Source organism: Camelus dromedarius, chromosome 2 (assembly GCF_036321535.1).
Source record: "Camelus dromedarius isolate mCamDro1 chromosome 2, mCamDro1.pat, whole genome shotgun sequence".
Lineage (NCBI taxonomy): Eukaryota > Metazoa > Chordata > Mammalia > Artiodactyla > Camelidae > Camelus > Camelus dromedarius.
Genome location: NC_087437.1, coordinates 3,609,024 through 3,622,910, shown reverse-complemented (window position 1 = coordinate 3,622,910; position 13,887 = coordinate 3,609,024). Strand labels below are relative to the sequence as shown.

Genomic DNA, 13,887 nt, shown 5'->3' with positions numbered 1-13,887 from the left:
CAAAAATTCTCTTTATTCATAGATTAACTGGTTGGTTTGGATTTTTTCTTCTTGAACCACAAGGGAAAGTACTTAATGTATCATAAACATTAAATTTTGATATGTTTCTGCTAGCCTATTACATAAAGCATTTATAATTCTAAACACTGTGCTTTATTTCATTTTAAGGTTAACTTCCACCTCTGAAGTTTTCCTTTATTTTTTTGTCTTCTTGTTGCTTTTAAGAATTTTTACCAAAGATATTAGCCTTAAGGATAAATGTTTAAAATTCTGGGTTTTCAGTGATAGAGGCATCTGAGATTTCTCAGCTTCTCTGAGCTCTGTCCCAAAGGAATTTCTTCTTCATCATCATGGAACCAGTTTAAATCTCAGTGCAAAAGCCTTGTGGAAAATTGTAGTCTGTTGTTAGCACTAGATCCTATTTGGGGACAATTTCCTTTCCTTTGAAGAGGAATCTTATGTAATTTTCAACTTGTTAAGGGTTGAAAGGACAATTTAGCTGAGAGCTTGTTAATTAAGTAAATAATTTTTGTATGCAAATCAACTTAAGTAGTTCTGAGCTTTCAAAGATGAGCGTGCGAAAGATTGTGCCCACTTGGCTCTTCAAAAGAGGATCAAGTGGAAAGCTACCTTGTCTCTGGTTAGGGGAAATAAGCAGAACAGGGCTGGTGCCTTGCTATTTCACAGAAGTCATCACTCCTGTTCTTGTGCTGGTCCCTCCCTGGGAGAGAGCACTGTCAGGACTGGGGCTGGCTGGGGCGTCTCTTGTCCATCCTGTCCCTTCAGTTCACTCTTCGTTCTCCAGAGGCTTTTTCACTGTTAACTAGTTTCCATCCTCGTGGTCTCGTGCACTTTGCCTCTCATCTGTCCTCTATCACAGCCGTCCTGATTCCCTCCAAAAACATAAACAAAACCAGACAAAAGCCACAAAGGTGTGTCCAGATGAATGTTGCTGTAAATTTTCTTCATTGACCACCTACTGTTTGCCCGTGACTGTGCAACAGCCCTTAGAGTGTAAAATCCAAAGTGACAGGATTCCTGCCCCTCAGGGGAAACCTTCTTGCTCTTTTTGGGGTAACTTTCTCCAGGTAGGGAAAATCAGTCTTGAGCTTTGGATTGAATTTGAGTTACATACCTGTATCTCTCTTCACACTTTTTGTTATTATTAGGGACATTTAAAAATAGATTTAAACATAAAATTTCATGATTAAGGTTATATGGTATCTCAGGAAGATGTTACATCATGTCACTTGAATTAAGAGTAAATTAATTTGTGAAGTTTATCATTTAAGTCTTTGGAGTTACATATAGCAAGAAAGCTGGCTTCTTTTGACAGGTAGCTACATCTGCTTACCAAATCAGTTGGCTGTCTCCCAGAACACGGAGGCAGCAGAACCCACAGAGTGGGGAGGAAGCATAGACTCCTTCACCTCAGCTGTGTCTGGCTTACCTCTTTTTGAAAAAACTGCTCCTAGTATTGCATAAAGAACCATAGGCATATCAGACAGTATCACTATAACATTTTAGGCTTACAAAAATCATATCTGATGCAGGCAAAACTTGAAAAAGTTAACACCTCCAAGATATAAAAATGTGGGAGAATTTTAGTGTATTTTTGCAAGCATTAGGTTAGTTCTCCTTGCAGAGGTTACAAACTATTCATGAAGCGAGTACAAGCTAAGGATTTATCATCATCCTGACCCCAAATAACTACTTTTTTTTAATGAATTTAGTAATTACCTTGGTTGTATCTGAATTAAAACAGGCTTATCTGGTAGTGAAATTTCTATTGCTGAACCTAAAGTGGAAAAAATAACAGAGAACTATAAATTATAGTGGCAGATATATAGGTGTGATGAGTAAGCTTTGGGAGACACTCTTAGAGAATTTAGGTTGAATGGAGTTGAGAACCTTTCCTCTGAATCTCAGTGTGTTGCATCTGTTTACTGTGGAATATTTTTGTAGGACTGTAAACACTTCTGAATAATTGACAGATGTTTTGCTTTAGCATTAATAACTGTACATATTTATTTATAATGCTCAAAGAAGAAGAACTGGCATGATACTAATTCTATTTTCATCTGTTACTGGTTGCCCATATGTAACCTTATCCTCCTGCAATCTGCTTAAACCTTTTGGGATTCATTTATTTATAGCAATCAAGTACAGGAAGTCCCTTTCTTAAAAGTGAGTTAGATTCTAAAGGTTTATAATTAGTTCTTTTTGGAAAGATAAGATAATTAGGTTCACTGAGGACAATACTTTGAACACTGCTGATTTGTATAAGGAATTACTGAAACTTTTTTCCCCCACAGGAAAAATATATGAATTGAGTTCCTAGGCCAGCTTTTAAATTGATTTATTGAAGTTCAATAGTTAGAATTTATTATTTTCGTAGGACAAAGAAAGGACAATACTATTGGAATAGTGGTGCTGTAATTAAACAGAAAGGAAACAGACTGTTCCACTGTTGGCTTTATTTGTCTTATTGTGAGAGGTCAACCAGATGGCCCTACATTCTTTGGCTGACTTAAGTGGAGGCAATGGTGTGGGAACAGTATGGGTGTCAGAGTGTACTGAGAAGCTCTCTGGGTTTTGCTCAGGGACCTGATATGGCAGTTGGCTGGACAGGGGAACTGGAGGAGTCTAGTTCACACCCAGCATTGGAGTCAGGCTGTAGTGAGCTTGGACGGAAATGTAAGATGAGGCTTAGCCACAGGGAGAAGACAGGGAGGAACCAGCACCTCACAGAGGAGCATTCCCAGGGTGGACAGGGGAAGAGGGTGGGGAGGGAAGCAAGCCTGTCTTCCGGTGAAGGATTTAGGAAGGGAAGAAATACAGGCCAGCCTGGCAGTGGTTCCTGTGCTGATGGGGGGCCTGCAAGTGGCTGGCAGCCAGCAGCCCCGTCAGCTGCTCTCGTGAAGGAAGCTCTGGGGCAAGGAAGCCCGTTCCACTCACCTGCGCAGGGTCTGGGCGGTTCCGAGCGGATTCAGAAGCAAGTGTTGGGCAGCTTCAGCTTCCTGGGGGTGAGCACAGGTGTCACTGTTTTCACTCAGCAGAAGCTGAGGGTGGAAAAGCTTTCAGCTGAAGGTGGAAAACCTGCAGTCAGTTGGAGTATTAATACATTTTTTCAGTGATGAGCATGAAGTGACTGCTACAAACCCTGTGGAGAACGTCGGTCTGGCGTGGCAGATTTTAGAAATGGCGCGATGCAGCAGCAGCAGCAGAACCAGGAGGAGCTACCTCTGCGGGGCGCTCACTCTGTGCTAGACAGCCAATGTGCTAAGTGCCTTATATACCCTTCTAGGTGTATTTGTTATGGCAAAGATAATAATACTATAAAGAAGTTTACAACCTGCTTTTTTTTTCACTTAGCAAAAGAGAGCATTGCTCTGTATCAACACAGTATATCTACATCTCATCTAAATGTTTGCACAATATTCTGTACCTGGACACAGTCATTTGTTCAACCAAGACCTTAATGTTTTCTCTCAAGACTTTCTCTTTGTCTTTGTCTCTCAGCATTTTTACCATGATGCATCTAGGTGTGGATTTGCATTTATCCTACTTGGATTTAGTTGGGATTTTTGGACATGTAAATTAACATCTTTCATCAAACTTGATCAGATTTGGAAAGTTTTCAGCCCTTCTTTTTTTGAGTGTTTTTTTATCCTCCTTCTCTCTATCTCATCTTTCTGGCCTCCCATTATGTGTATATTGGTGTGCTATCTGGTTTCCCACATGCTCTGAGGCAATAATCATTTGTTTTCATTTTTCTCTCTGTTCTTCAGATTGCATAATCTCTGACAGTCTGTCTTCAAGTTCACTGATTCTTTCCTCTGGTGGTTAAAATCTACTGTTGAGCCCCTCTGGGGAATTTTTTGTTTTAGTTACTGTTCTTTTCGGCTCCAGAATTTCTATTTGGTGTTTGTTTGTTTTTTTTAATATATATAATTTCTATCTGTTTACTGATACTCTCCAATTGATGTGACATTTTATCATACTTTACTTCTTTAAACATGGTTTCCTTTAGTTCATTGAATCTATTTTTAATGGCTGCTTAGATGTCTGTATCTGTTGAATCTGACTTCTGGGCTCTCTTGGACAGTTTCTGTTGCCTGTTTTCTTTTCCTGTATATGAATTGTTCTTTCCTGTTTCTTTGCATGTCACTAAATTGGTGAAAACTGGACATTTTAGTGATATATTGTAGTAACTCTGGACACTTACTCTCCTCACCTCTCTGGGGCTTGTTGTTTGCTTGTTTTTTCATTTAGAGAGTAAACCCCTTTAATTTGGGTAAGACTGTGATTACGGCAAAATTGATACCATGTAACTTCTGAGTCTAGGTCATAAAAGGTGACACAGCTTCTGTCTGAGTGCCTTGAGATCCACGCTCTTGGACTCCAGCTACTATGTGGTAAGGAAGCCTGAGAAGCACATTGGGAGGCCAGTGTGGAAGGAGCCTTTACCTCTGGTCTTTAGCCCTGACTGGGCTTCCAGACGATGCCAACACCTGTCAGCCAGCTTGGAAACGGATCTTCCAGTCTCCGCTGAGCTCGCCCAGCAGGTGCCGTGGGGAGCAGATTCACGCCTTCCCTGTCAGTTTCTGAAAGCATAGATTCATGAGCAAAATTCCTGATTATTGTTGTCTCCAGGCACTAAGTTTTGAGGTGATTTATTATGCAGCAGTGGTGACTAGAATGGGGCTTTATCAGGAGGACAGCAAGCCAGGAGTTGAGACACAGCTTCTAGTCTGGGTGTCCATTATGACCAGCTGGCACTGTTCATTTTTTCTATTTTAAAAAGTTCAAAGAATGGCTTAAGAGAAGTGGCTTGTGCCAGGAGAGCTGTCCGGTACTCTGCGTGTAGGTGCATTTGATGGATGGAGCCCACAAACCTGGGCCTCAGCCGAGAGCCCTGGACCAGCAGCCTTTCCGTGTGCCTCAGACTCGCTCTTCACTCCCCTTGACTCCCCTTTCTCCCTCTGGTCCCAGCCTTGGACCACCTTCTGACTCCAGCACCATCGCTCCATCTTTCCCATAGCTCAGTGGTGTGCTCAGACCAGCTCACAGGACTCCACCATCCACATCTCTTCTCAGCCCCACAGAAATCAGTAAACGCTACAGATCAGGGCTTCCCTTCCCACCCAGAAAGCCAGTTTCCAGGATGTCTGGCTCCCTTGGCCTTACTCCCTGTTGCCCGTGGGTGTTCACAGAAAGAAAGAAACATCAAGACGTGTTAAGTTCTGATCTTTGTCCTCAAAAGACTGACAGACACACAACTTGCCGTATGTTGTTATAGAGGAAAACAAGGAGGCCCTGATGTACGGGAGTGAGATTCACTCAGGGTGAGGGGGCAGAGCATCCGCTATAGTCTCAGAGAGTAGATGATGCCTGCTCAGGATGTGGAGGGATGGAGGAAAGTCTGACAAAATGCCTTAGAAGGACCCAGTGCCCATGACTGGAGGTGAGGGGGTGTCCACTGGGGAAGGGGCTATGAAGGGTGGGGAGAAGGCTGCCCAGAAGAGTCACTCAGTCTTGTCACTCACAGTGGGCCTCAAATGTGTGTATCTGAAGTTATCTTCAAATGAGTTCATATATGTTAAAGGTGTTAGTGTATTAAATGTAAAATTTTCAAGTATTTTAGAAAATATAATGAGAATTTTAAAATAGTTGCAAGTGACCTGGGCTTTCTCTGCCTCCAGAAAGACCCTGGAGCACTGCGAGGACACGGAAGCTTAGTGATTCTCGGCGCCTTCTGACCACTGAGGACAAAGTGTGTGTGTGTTGGAGAGGGTGGGGCAATAAATTCCTGAGACTGAAGAGGTGGAGTTCACATGGTGCATGGCCCGTGGAGTCGTGCTAAGGAGCCTGAACTTTATGTTCTGGGGCAGCGGAGCTGCTGAAGGCTGTTAAACAAGGCGATGGTATATTAGTCAGCTTTGCTGCAATAACAAAGAGCTCCAGGATCTCAGGTCCTTATGAAGTGTGCTCCTCCTCAAGTTACAGAGGACTGCACATAACAGTGCCCTGCTCCAGGTTTCCCAGGTCCAGGACTCAGGCTGTGCCCTGACCCGAATGAGCCTGTCTAGTGCTGAGGGAAGGAGCGAGGGCTGCGCCATACCAGGAGACCGCAGGCAGAGCTTCCACCTGGTGTCCCGTGCCAGTGACCAGGAAGGCCATGTGGCCAGTCCCCATGTCAGCAAGGAAGGAAGTGCACTCCCCTCCCCTGGAGAAGGATGGGAGGGGTGAGCAGTCTGCCAGGAGAGTTGGTGTTACGGTGACACCGGACTCAGGGATGGAGGACAGATGGCAGTGGGGAGAAGTGGTGTGGAGACAGAGGCAGAGGAGCAGGCCTTCGGGTGAGTCGGCGTATTCTGCTACTTCTGGCACTCTGTCCATGTTACAAGAGCCTCCAGAGGCAGTGAGAGATGATGGACACAGTTGGAGCAGTCATTCACAAGAGGGTGAAGTCTTATGCCACAGGGGCAGTGCGTGCTGTTCCCACGTCCAGCCCTTGTGGGGTGGGGGCCGAAAGAGGAGTGGCAGCAGTGGAAGGGCCCTCCTTGCCTCTAGCCCCCTGTCTACCTGCTCTGAGCACTGCCCACACTCACATCCCACACGTTATGGTTGGCGTGGAGTCTGTGACCATGACCCCAGGAACAGCTAAAGATGCAAAAAGTCTCTCTCCTCTGCCCCCTGTGATCGCCCTGCCCTCCCCTCTTCCCCCTGGTGTTGATCGTGTCCTCAGTTCTTCCGTTGGCCGGATTCTTCGGGTGTGGAGGGCTTGGGAACACCATGGTGGAGGGAGATGAGACAATCCTCCTTCACACATTGTGATGATCAGTTGTGGAAGAAGGTAATTAGAAAGAGCTGGTCTGAGCAGCATGTGAAATCCATCCAAACTTTGTCTCTAAAATTATATGAATTTTCCCCAAAACACGATTCTATACTGGGATGATATCGTAGCAGGAATGCATTCACTTTTCATTACTCTTTTTAAAAACTCAGATCCTCAGACACTCTAGCCGTGTTTTGAGTGCTCAGTAGCCACCCATGGCTTGTGGTTATGACGGACAGAAATGGAGACCATTTCCAACATCGCAGAAATTTCCCCTGGACAGTCCTGAGCGATCGTGCTCCAGCCCCTTCAGGCCTCACCCTGGGGCTCTCTTGCATTCGCCCTGCCTTTGGATTGGGTAGAACCCCTGAGGTTTTAGCCTCAGATTGGTCCCTGTGCTCTGCAGTGAGTACCTGTTGACTGTTCTGGGGGTCCTTCAGTCACTGCCTTGATTCTCTCTGCTTCTTCTTAGTACTGTGCAGGGCACATGGCAGTTGTGGTCTGTCTTCATGCTCTCAGACTTTGAGGTTCAGGGAGACATCTTGTCACCTGACTTTGTTGAAAATGTTGGCCCTGGTTTTTGGTTTGCTATTTAGCTGCTGTTTTATATGGGGATTCAAGGAAGATCCAGAAACTGTGGTCCCACTGTGGCCACCATTTTCCCCCAAATACTCAGAATCAGCATTCTCACAAAATCCTTGGGTGATTTGTATGCATCTTAAAGCTGATAGAGGTTCTGAGACATGATGAGTCCTTAATAAACAGGTGCTGTATAATATAGCTTCTTAAGTGTTTTTTCAAGCAGCCCAATGTCTTTCATTATATCCACACTGAGTATATGCTGATATTCAACTGCACCTAGGTGTAAAGACTTTTGTTTAGTAACACACTGAAGCAAAACCTACTACTCTCGTATTAAATTTCTATTACTCTATTTATTCACTGCTTAAATTGCGTATACTCTTTTCTAGATGCATGTGTTAGGGTGGTCCTTGATTACATCAGATAAAAAATATTATCTAGAAGGTCAGTAAAACTTCCCCAACCAGAGTCATGAACCGCTGTGGGGTAGGCTTCCCTTTGCAAAGTCAGGGCAGATTTCAAAGGGTAAATTTAGTTACCTCGTGAGAAGGGGAAGTCTAAGTTACATTTGCAATTCATTATCAATCTGTGCTTCAGAAATCCTCTGGGCAGTTCTGGTTGACTTGGACAGATGGCAGGTTTATGGAATTCAGGCATAATTTACTTCACGGGCACCTGATCCCAGCCTTTCCCGTTTTCTGCCACATTCACCCCCTCAGGGATTTATTTGCTAATTTCTTCACAATTGGCCATATTTCAGGAAAACAAAGGAACGCAGATCACAGACTGCGAAGTAATAGGTCCCTCTTGTTTTTCAGCTCATCTCCTGGTCGCACACCCTTCCTTGCTCTTGCATTGCCATATTTAAGATTCTCGTTCTCAAATAAGGGAAAAGTCTTTGAAAAGGATAGAAGTGATGCATTTGCAATGATGTAATTATCTCCAGATAATAATGCCTGGTTGGCACTGGAGAAAATAAAAACATAGACATATAGGTACTCAGACAAAGAGTTACTAGGATAACAAATATACATAGCGGATAGATTGTAAAACTGGTACAGGATAATTACAACATCCTTCACCCAAGTGTCGCGGTCGTTTCTACAGTCAGAATGTCTCCTATTTCAGTTACCGGCTCCCATCCCAGGCAGGCGGGCGGGGACCAGGGCAGGTCCCTCTCCACATGATACTGGTTGATAAATGAAGTCTCCCCACGTGCTCAAGCCCAAGCAGATGTCAGCAGATCAGAGTAAGGTGGGTAAATGGAAAGCAGCATGCCTCCAGTGTAGCTGAGAGGCTTTCCATAAAAGAGAATCGTTTTGTACCCAGGTTGATTACTGAGTTATCCTCTAGATCTAATTGTTCATAGTCTGTTTAGCCAGATCTTTTTATAACCTTAATGCATTCATCAAATGTGGCTAAGATGGAATTATGTCTCCATAGAACCAGGGTTTGACTTTTTGATCAACTCACTGTGCTTAATAAACCACTAACCCCCTTTCCCTGCCAAGCAACAGAAAAGCAAAGGCCAGACTTGCCTGCCTTCCTCTTCTTTTGCCCTGGAAGGCCTCACTGTCTGTGTGCCCTATATTTGCCACGGTCCAATGCCCTGTGAGGCTTGTCTCAAGCCCCAGGGACTTGTGAAGGTGGGTTATGGTTCCAGATAGGACCTGATGTAATCTTGGAAAGTCAGCCCCTGCCTGAAAGGCTTCTGTCAGGGCTAGACAGGATTGCCAACTCAAGAGAGTCCTTACAGTCGGAAGTGCTCTGTGAGTGCAGCACAGAGAGGTGGGCTCGCACAGAGTTTGTGTCTCTCGAGCCAGACAGCCTGTGTTGCATCTCTGGCTCCACCACCCACTGAATACGGGGCCTCGAACAATTTACCTAATTTTAGGGTTTCCTCATCTGAAAAATGGGAATGATAATAATAGTTTCTGCTTCAGTGGGACTGTTGTGAGGATGATTAAATAAGCTTCGATATGTGAGGAACATAGAACAGGGCCTGGCTTGTAGTGAACACCATCATTAAAGTGTCAGCTGTCATTTTCATCATTATTGCCATTGTGATTGCTGCCACTTGTGTTAAGTGAAGACAGTAGAACAGTCAGCTCCCAGGATGCTCAGAGGTTCCTGGCTCAGGGATTGCTGCTCTCGTCCAGCCCTTCAGACCTGTGGGAGCCACTAGAGGTTGTCTGGCTGTGCTCTGCTTCTCACCGGAGTCCTGGAGACTCTGAGCCCACAGGGCCTGAATGACATCCTCTTCCTCTCAGACCTGTGAGTTTGATTTGCTTTGTTCAGTGTTCAAATTATTCCATGTACATTAGGTTACACAGCAGGGTGTCGTCAGTGTAAATTGTTTAGACAACATTTCTAAGAATGATTGAATAAGAACCGATACCAGTAGCAAACAGGCTCATCTAGCACGTGCCTATCTGGGCAGATTCTTCCTCTCTCCCAGCTTAGGTTTTCTCATCTATACCAGTGGGAGTTTGGAGTGAGCGAATCTCCGAAGGCCCTTGTGGCCCCACTGCTGTGTCAGTGCGAGAAAACTTCTGGAGGTTTGAGTCAGGCTGTCCTCTATGGAGAGGCAGTGCATAGCACACGGGTATCTTACACATACCCACACGTGTGAAAGTGTTTGGTTCAGTCTGATGATTATAGTAGTGTATAGCCCTCCTCTCTCTTCTTTTAAGAAAACTTTTTTAAAAAATAGTATAACAAGTGCTGACTTGATAACTGCCTTTTTCATTTCAGCCATTCTGATGAGCGTGTCGTGTTACTGCGCTGTGGTTTTAATTTGCATTTCTCTGATGGCTGATAATATTAAACACCTTCTCATGATCTGGGGCCAGTTAGTGCTTCTCAAGTCTTTTGCCTGTTTTATTACTGGATTCTCCTTTTTCTTATTGATTTGTAGGAGTTTTAATTAATTTTTAACACCTTTTCGGATACCAGTCTTTGATAGATCCTTGAATTGCAAGTATCTTTTCTCATTCTGTATCTTCATTTTTACCTTCCAAATGGTGTCTTTTCATGAATAGAAGTTTATGATTTTATTGCAGTCCATTTTGTCAGTCCTTAACTTTATTGTTAGTACTTGTTGCCTTTTGTATAAGAAATCTTCACTTACTCCAAGAGCAGGAAGATATTTTCACCTGCTTTCTCTTAAAAGCTTTATCATTGTATCTGTAATTGATTTTTGTGCATGTGTGTGCTGTGAGACGGGCCCATATACCTGATTTTCCATATGGATGCTCCACTGGACTAGCATACTTTATTAAGAGGGTCTTCTTTTCCTCGACCACAGTGCAGTTCATCTTGCATCAGCCAAGCGATTGAATATGTGCAGACCTGTTTTTGAGCCCTGTGTTTTGTTCCACTTGTCTGCTTTTTTTCTTCTTTGCCAATATCACACTTTCATAAGAAATACAACCTCATAATAAATCTTGCTATTTGGTAATACAAGACTTCCAGATTCCATCTTCTTCAGTTTCCTTGGCTGCCCTTTGCATTTCCATTTAAATGTTAGAATCAGCTTCTCAGTTCCCACAAAACAGTCTGCTAGGATTCGGATCTATATTGCATTAGACCTCCAGGTCACTCTGGGGAAAATGGACATCTTCATATTATTGAATCTTCCAGTCCAGGAGTGTGGCTCTACCCCTCCCTGGTTTTTTAGGTCTTCTCTAATTCCTCTCAGCAATGTATTCAGGTTTACAGGGCAGGATCCTGCACATCTTACATTAGATTTATTCCTAGGTATTTAACATTTTGTGATGTTAACATAATTGACACTTTTAATTTCATTTTTAAGTGTGTCTGTACAGGCTTATAGAAATTACCTTTGTATCCAACAACTTTGATAAATTTAATTGTTAATTCTAATAGTTAGTAGTGTCTTTTGACCTTTATAAATGTGCTCAATCATGTTCAAATACTTAATGACGCTCTGTCTTTTTTAATCTTCATGGCTATGTTTTACTGTTTCTGGCCTATTGTTTGGGTGGCACCCTCACTTCAGTGTTGAATAGCAATGATGACAGTAGGATTTCTTATCTTTTTTCTTGATCTCAAAAGTAAAGCATAAACTTTCAGTATTTTACTAGTAAGTATAATAGTTACTATATATTTTATAACTTTAAAATCAGATTAAGGAAGTTCTCTTCCATTCCCAGTGTGCTCAGTTTTCCTCTTTTTTAAATCACAGATTTTTTTTTTAATTGAAGTACAGTTGATTTACAATGTCGTGTTAGTTTCAGGTGTACAGCAAAGTGATTCAATTATACATATATATGTTCTTTTTCATATTCTTTTCCTTTATAGATTATTACAAGATATTGAATATAGTCCCCTGTGCTATACAGTAGGACCTGTTGTTTATCTATTTTACATATAGTAGTGTGTATCTGTTAATCCCAAACTCCTAATTTATGCCTCCCCTCGACTCCTTATCCCTTTGTTAACCATAGTTTGTTTTGAGTGTCTGTGAGTCTGTTTCTGGTTTGTAAATAAGTTCATTTGTATCTTTTATTTTTAGATTCCACATATAAGTGATATATGATATTTGTCTTTGTCTGACTTACTTCATTTAATATGATAATCTCTAGGTCCAGCCATGTTGCTGCAAATCCACGTTGCTGGTATTATTTCATTCTTGTTTATGGCTGAGTAGTATTCCATTGTACATATATTGTATCTTCTTTATCCAGTCATCTTGATGGACATTTAGTTTGCTTCCATGTCTTGGTTATTGAAAAAAAAAAGTGCTGCTATGAACTTGGGGTGCATGTGTCTTTTTGAATTAGAGTTTCCTCTGGATATATGCCCAGAAGTGGGATTGCTGGATCCTATGGTAACTCTATTTTTAGTTTTTTAAGGAATCTCCATACTGTTTTCCATAGAGGCTGCACCAATTTACAGTCCCACCAACAGTGTGGAAGGGTTCCTTTTTCTCCACACCACAATGGGTTTTGACTTTCATCGAATGTTTTTTCTGCATCAAGATAATGATGTAATTTTAATTTTCTCTTTTCTTCTATAAAAAGGTATATATTCCATTGATTGATTTTTAAATGTTAAGTCAACTCTGTATTCCTGAAATAAAATCTATTTGGTCATGATATATTATCTTTTTACTGTATCATAGTATCCTATTTGAAATGCACACACTTGTGTGTGTGTTTGGATTTGTTGACTGTGTGTTGATGAAAAAATTCACCTATAATTTTCCTTTTTCTATATTTTTCCTTTCTTATCTTTTCCTCATTATATGTTTATAAAAGGAGACATTGAATAAGATTGGTGTTATTTATTCCTTAAATATTTGGAAGAATTTGCCAGTACAGTAAAGCCATCTGGCTATGGAAGTTTCCCTTGTTAAATTTTTTTTTCAGTTACTATATTAAACAGTTACTTTTCTCTGTTTAGTAGATTTTCTATCTCTTCTCATATGAGTTTGCTAAGTTACATTTTTAAAGACTATTGTTTCATCTGGTTTGTCAGATTTCTTGGAGAAAACTATGTTTATGACGTCACCCTGACACTTCTAACACCTGTGCAGCCTCAGTGATGCCTGCTTTCCCGCCCTGGCCTTCTTCACCTCTGTGATGTTTCCACTTTCCTTGATCAGCCTTGCTAGAGGTCTATTACATTTTTAGTGTTTATTGATTTTATTTTTATTGTATGTTTGTTTCTAGCTCATTAATTTTCACTGTTTTAAAATTTTTTTCCTTCTTTAAATTTTCTTTCTTGACTTGCTGCTCTTTTTCTAGCTTCTCAAGTTGACTTGAACCATAGATGTTAAGACTTTTTCTTTGTTAATATATGCATTTGATACTTTCAATTTTGTTAAAAGCTTTTACTTTAGCTGCATTTAATTAGTGTTGATATTTTGTGCCTTTATTAGCATTCATTTAAAAATATTTTCTAATTTCTGTTGTGATTTCTTGTTTGACCCAGGGACTATTAAGATGTGTATTCCTTAATTTTCAAGCAGTTGGAGATCTTGTAGCTTAATGTTGTTAATGTCTAGCTTAATTTCACTGTTGTCAGGAAATACTCCCTGAAGATTTCAATTGTCTGTAAGGCCAATTTTGGTAAATGTTTCATGTGCCCTTGAAAAGAACCTGAATTCTGTCATTGTTCAGTGCATTTATGTTAATTTGCCGATTTTGGTAATTGTGTTTAGATTTTCTCTATCCTTACTGACTTTTTTCTGTTTGCTTGTTCTATCAGTTATTGGAAATGTGTTAAAGTCTTTCACACTGATTGTGAATTTGTCTATTTTTCTTTTTCTTTCTGTTGATTTTTTTTAACATTTTTTATTGATTTATAATCATTTTACAATGTGTCAAATTCCAGTGTTCAGCTCAATTTTTCAGTCATTTGTGGACATATACACACTCATTGTCACATTTTTTTCTCTGTGAGTTATCATAACATTTTGTGTATATTTCCCTGTGCTA

At 41.4% G+C, this 13,887-nt stretch overlaps 1 protein-coding gene across 6 annotated transcripts in view; it reads left to right on the top strand.

Annotated features, from left to right (window-relative positions):
• NEK11 (NIMA related kinase 11) overlaps positions 1–13,887 on the top strand; it is a 219,149-nt gene that overhangs the window by 78,063 nt on the left and 127,199 nt on the right. The gene's annotated exons all lie outside the window — the stretch shown is intronic.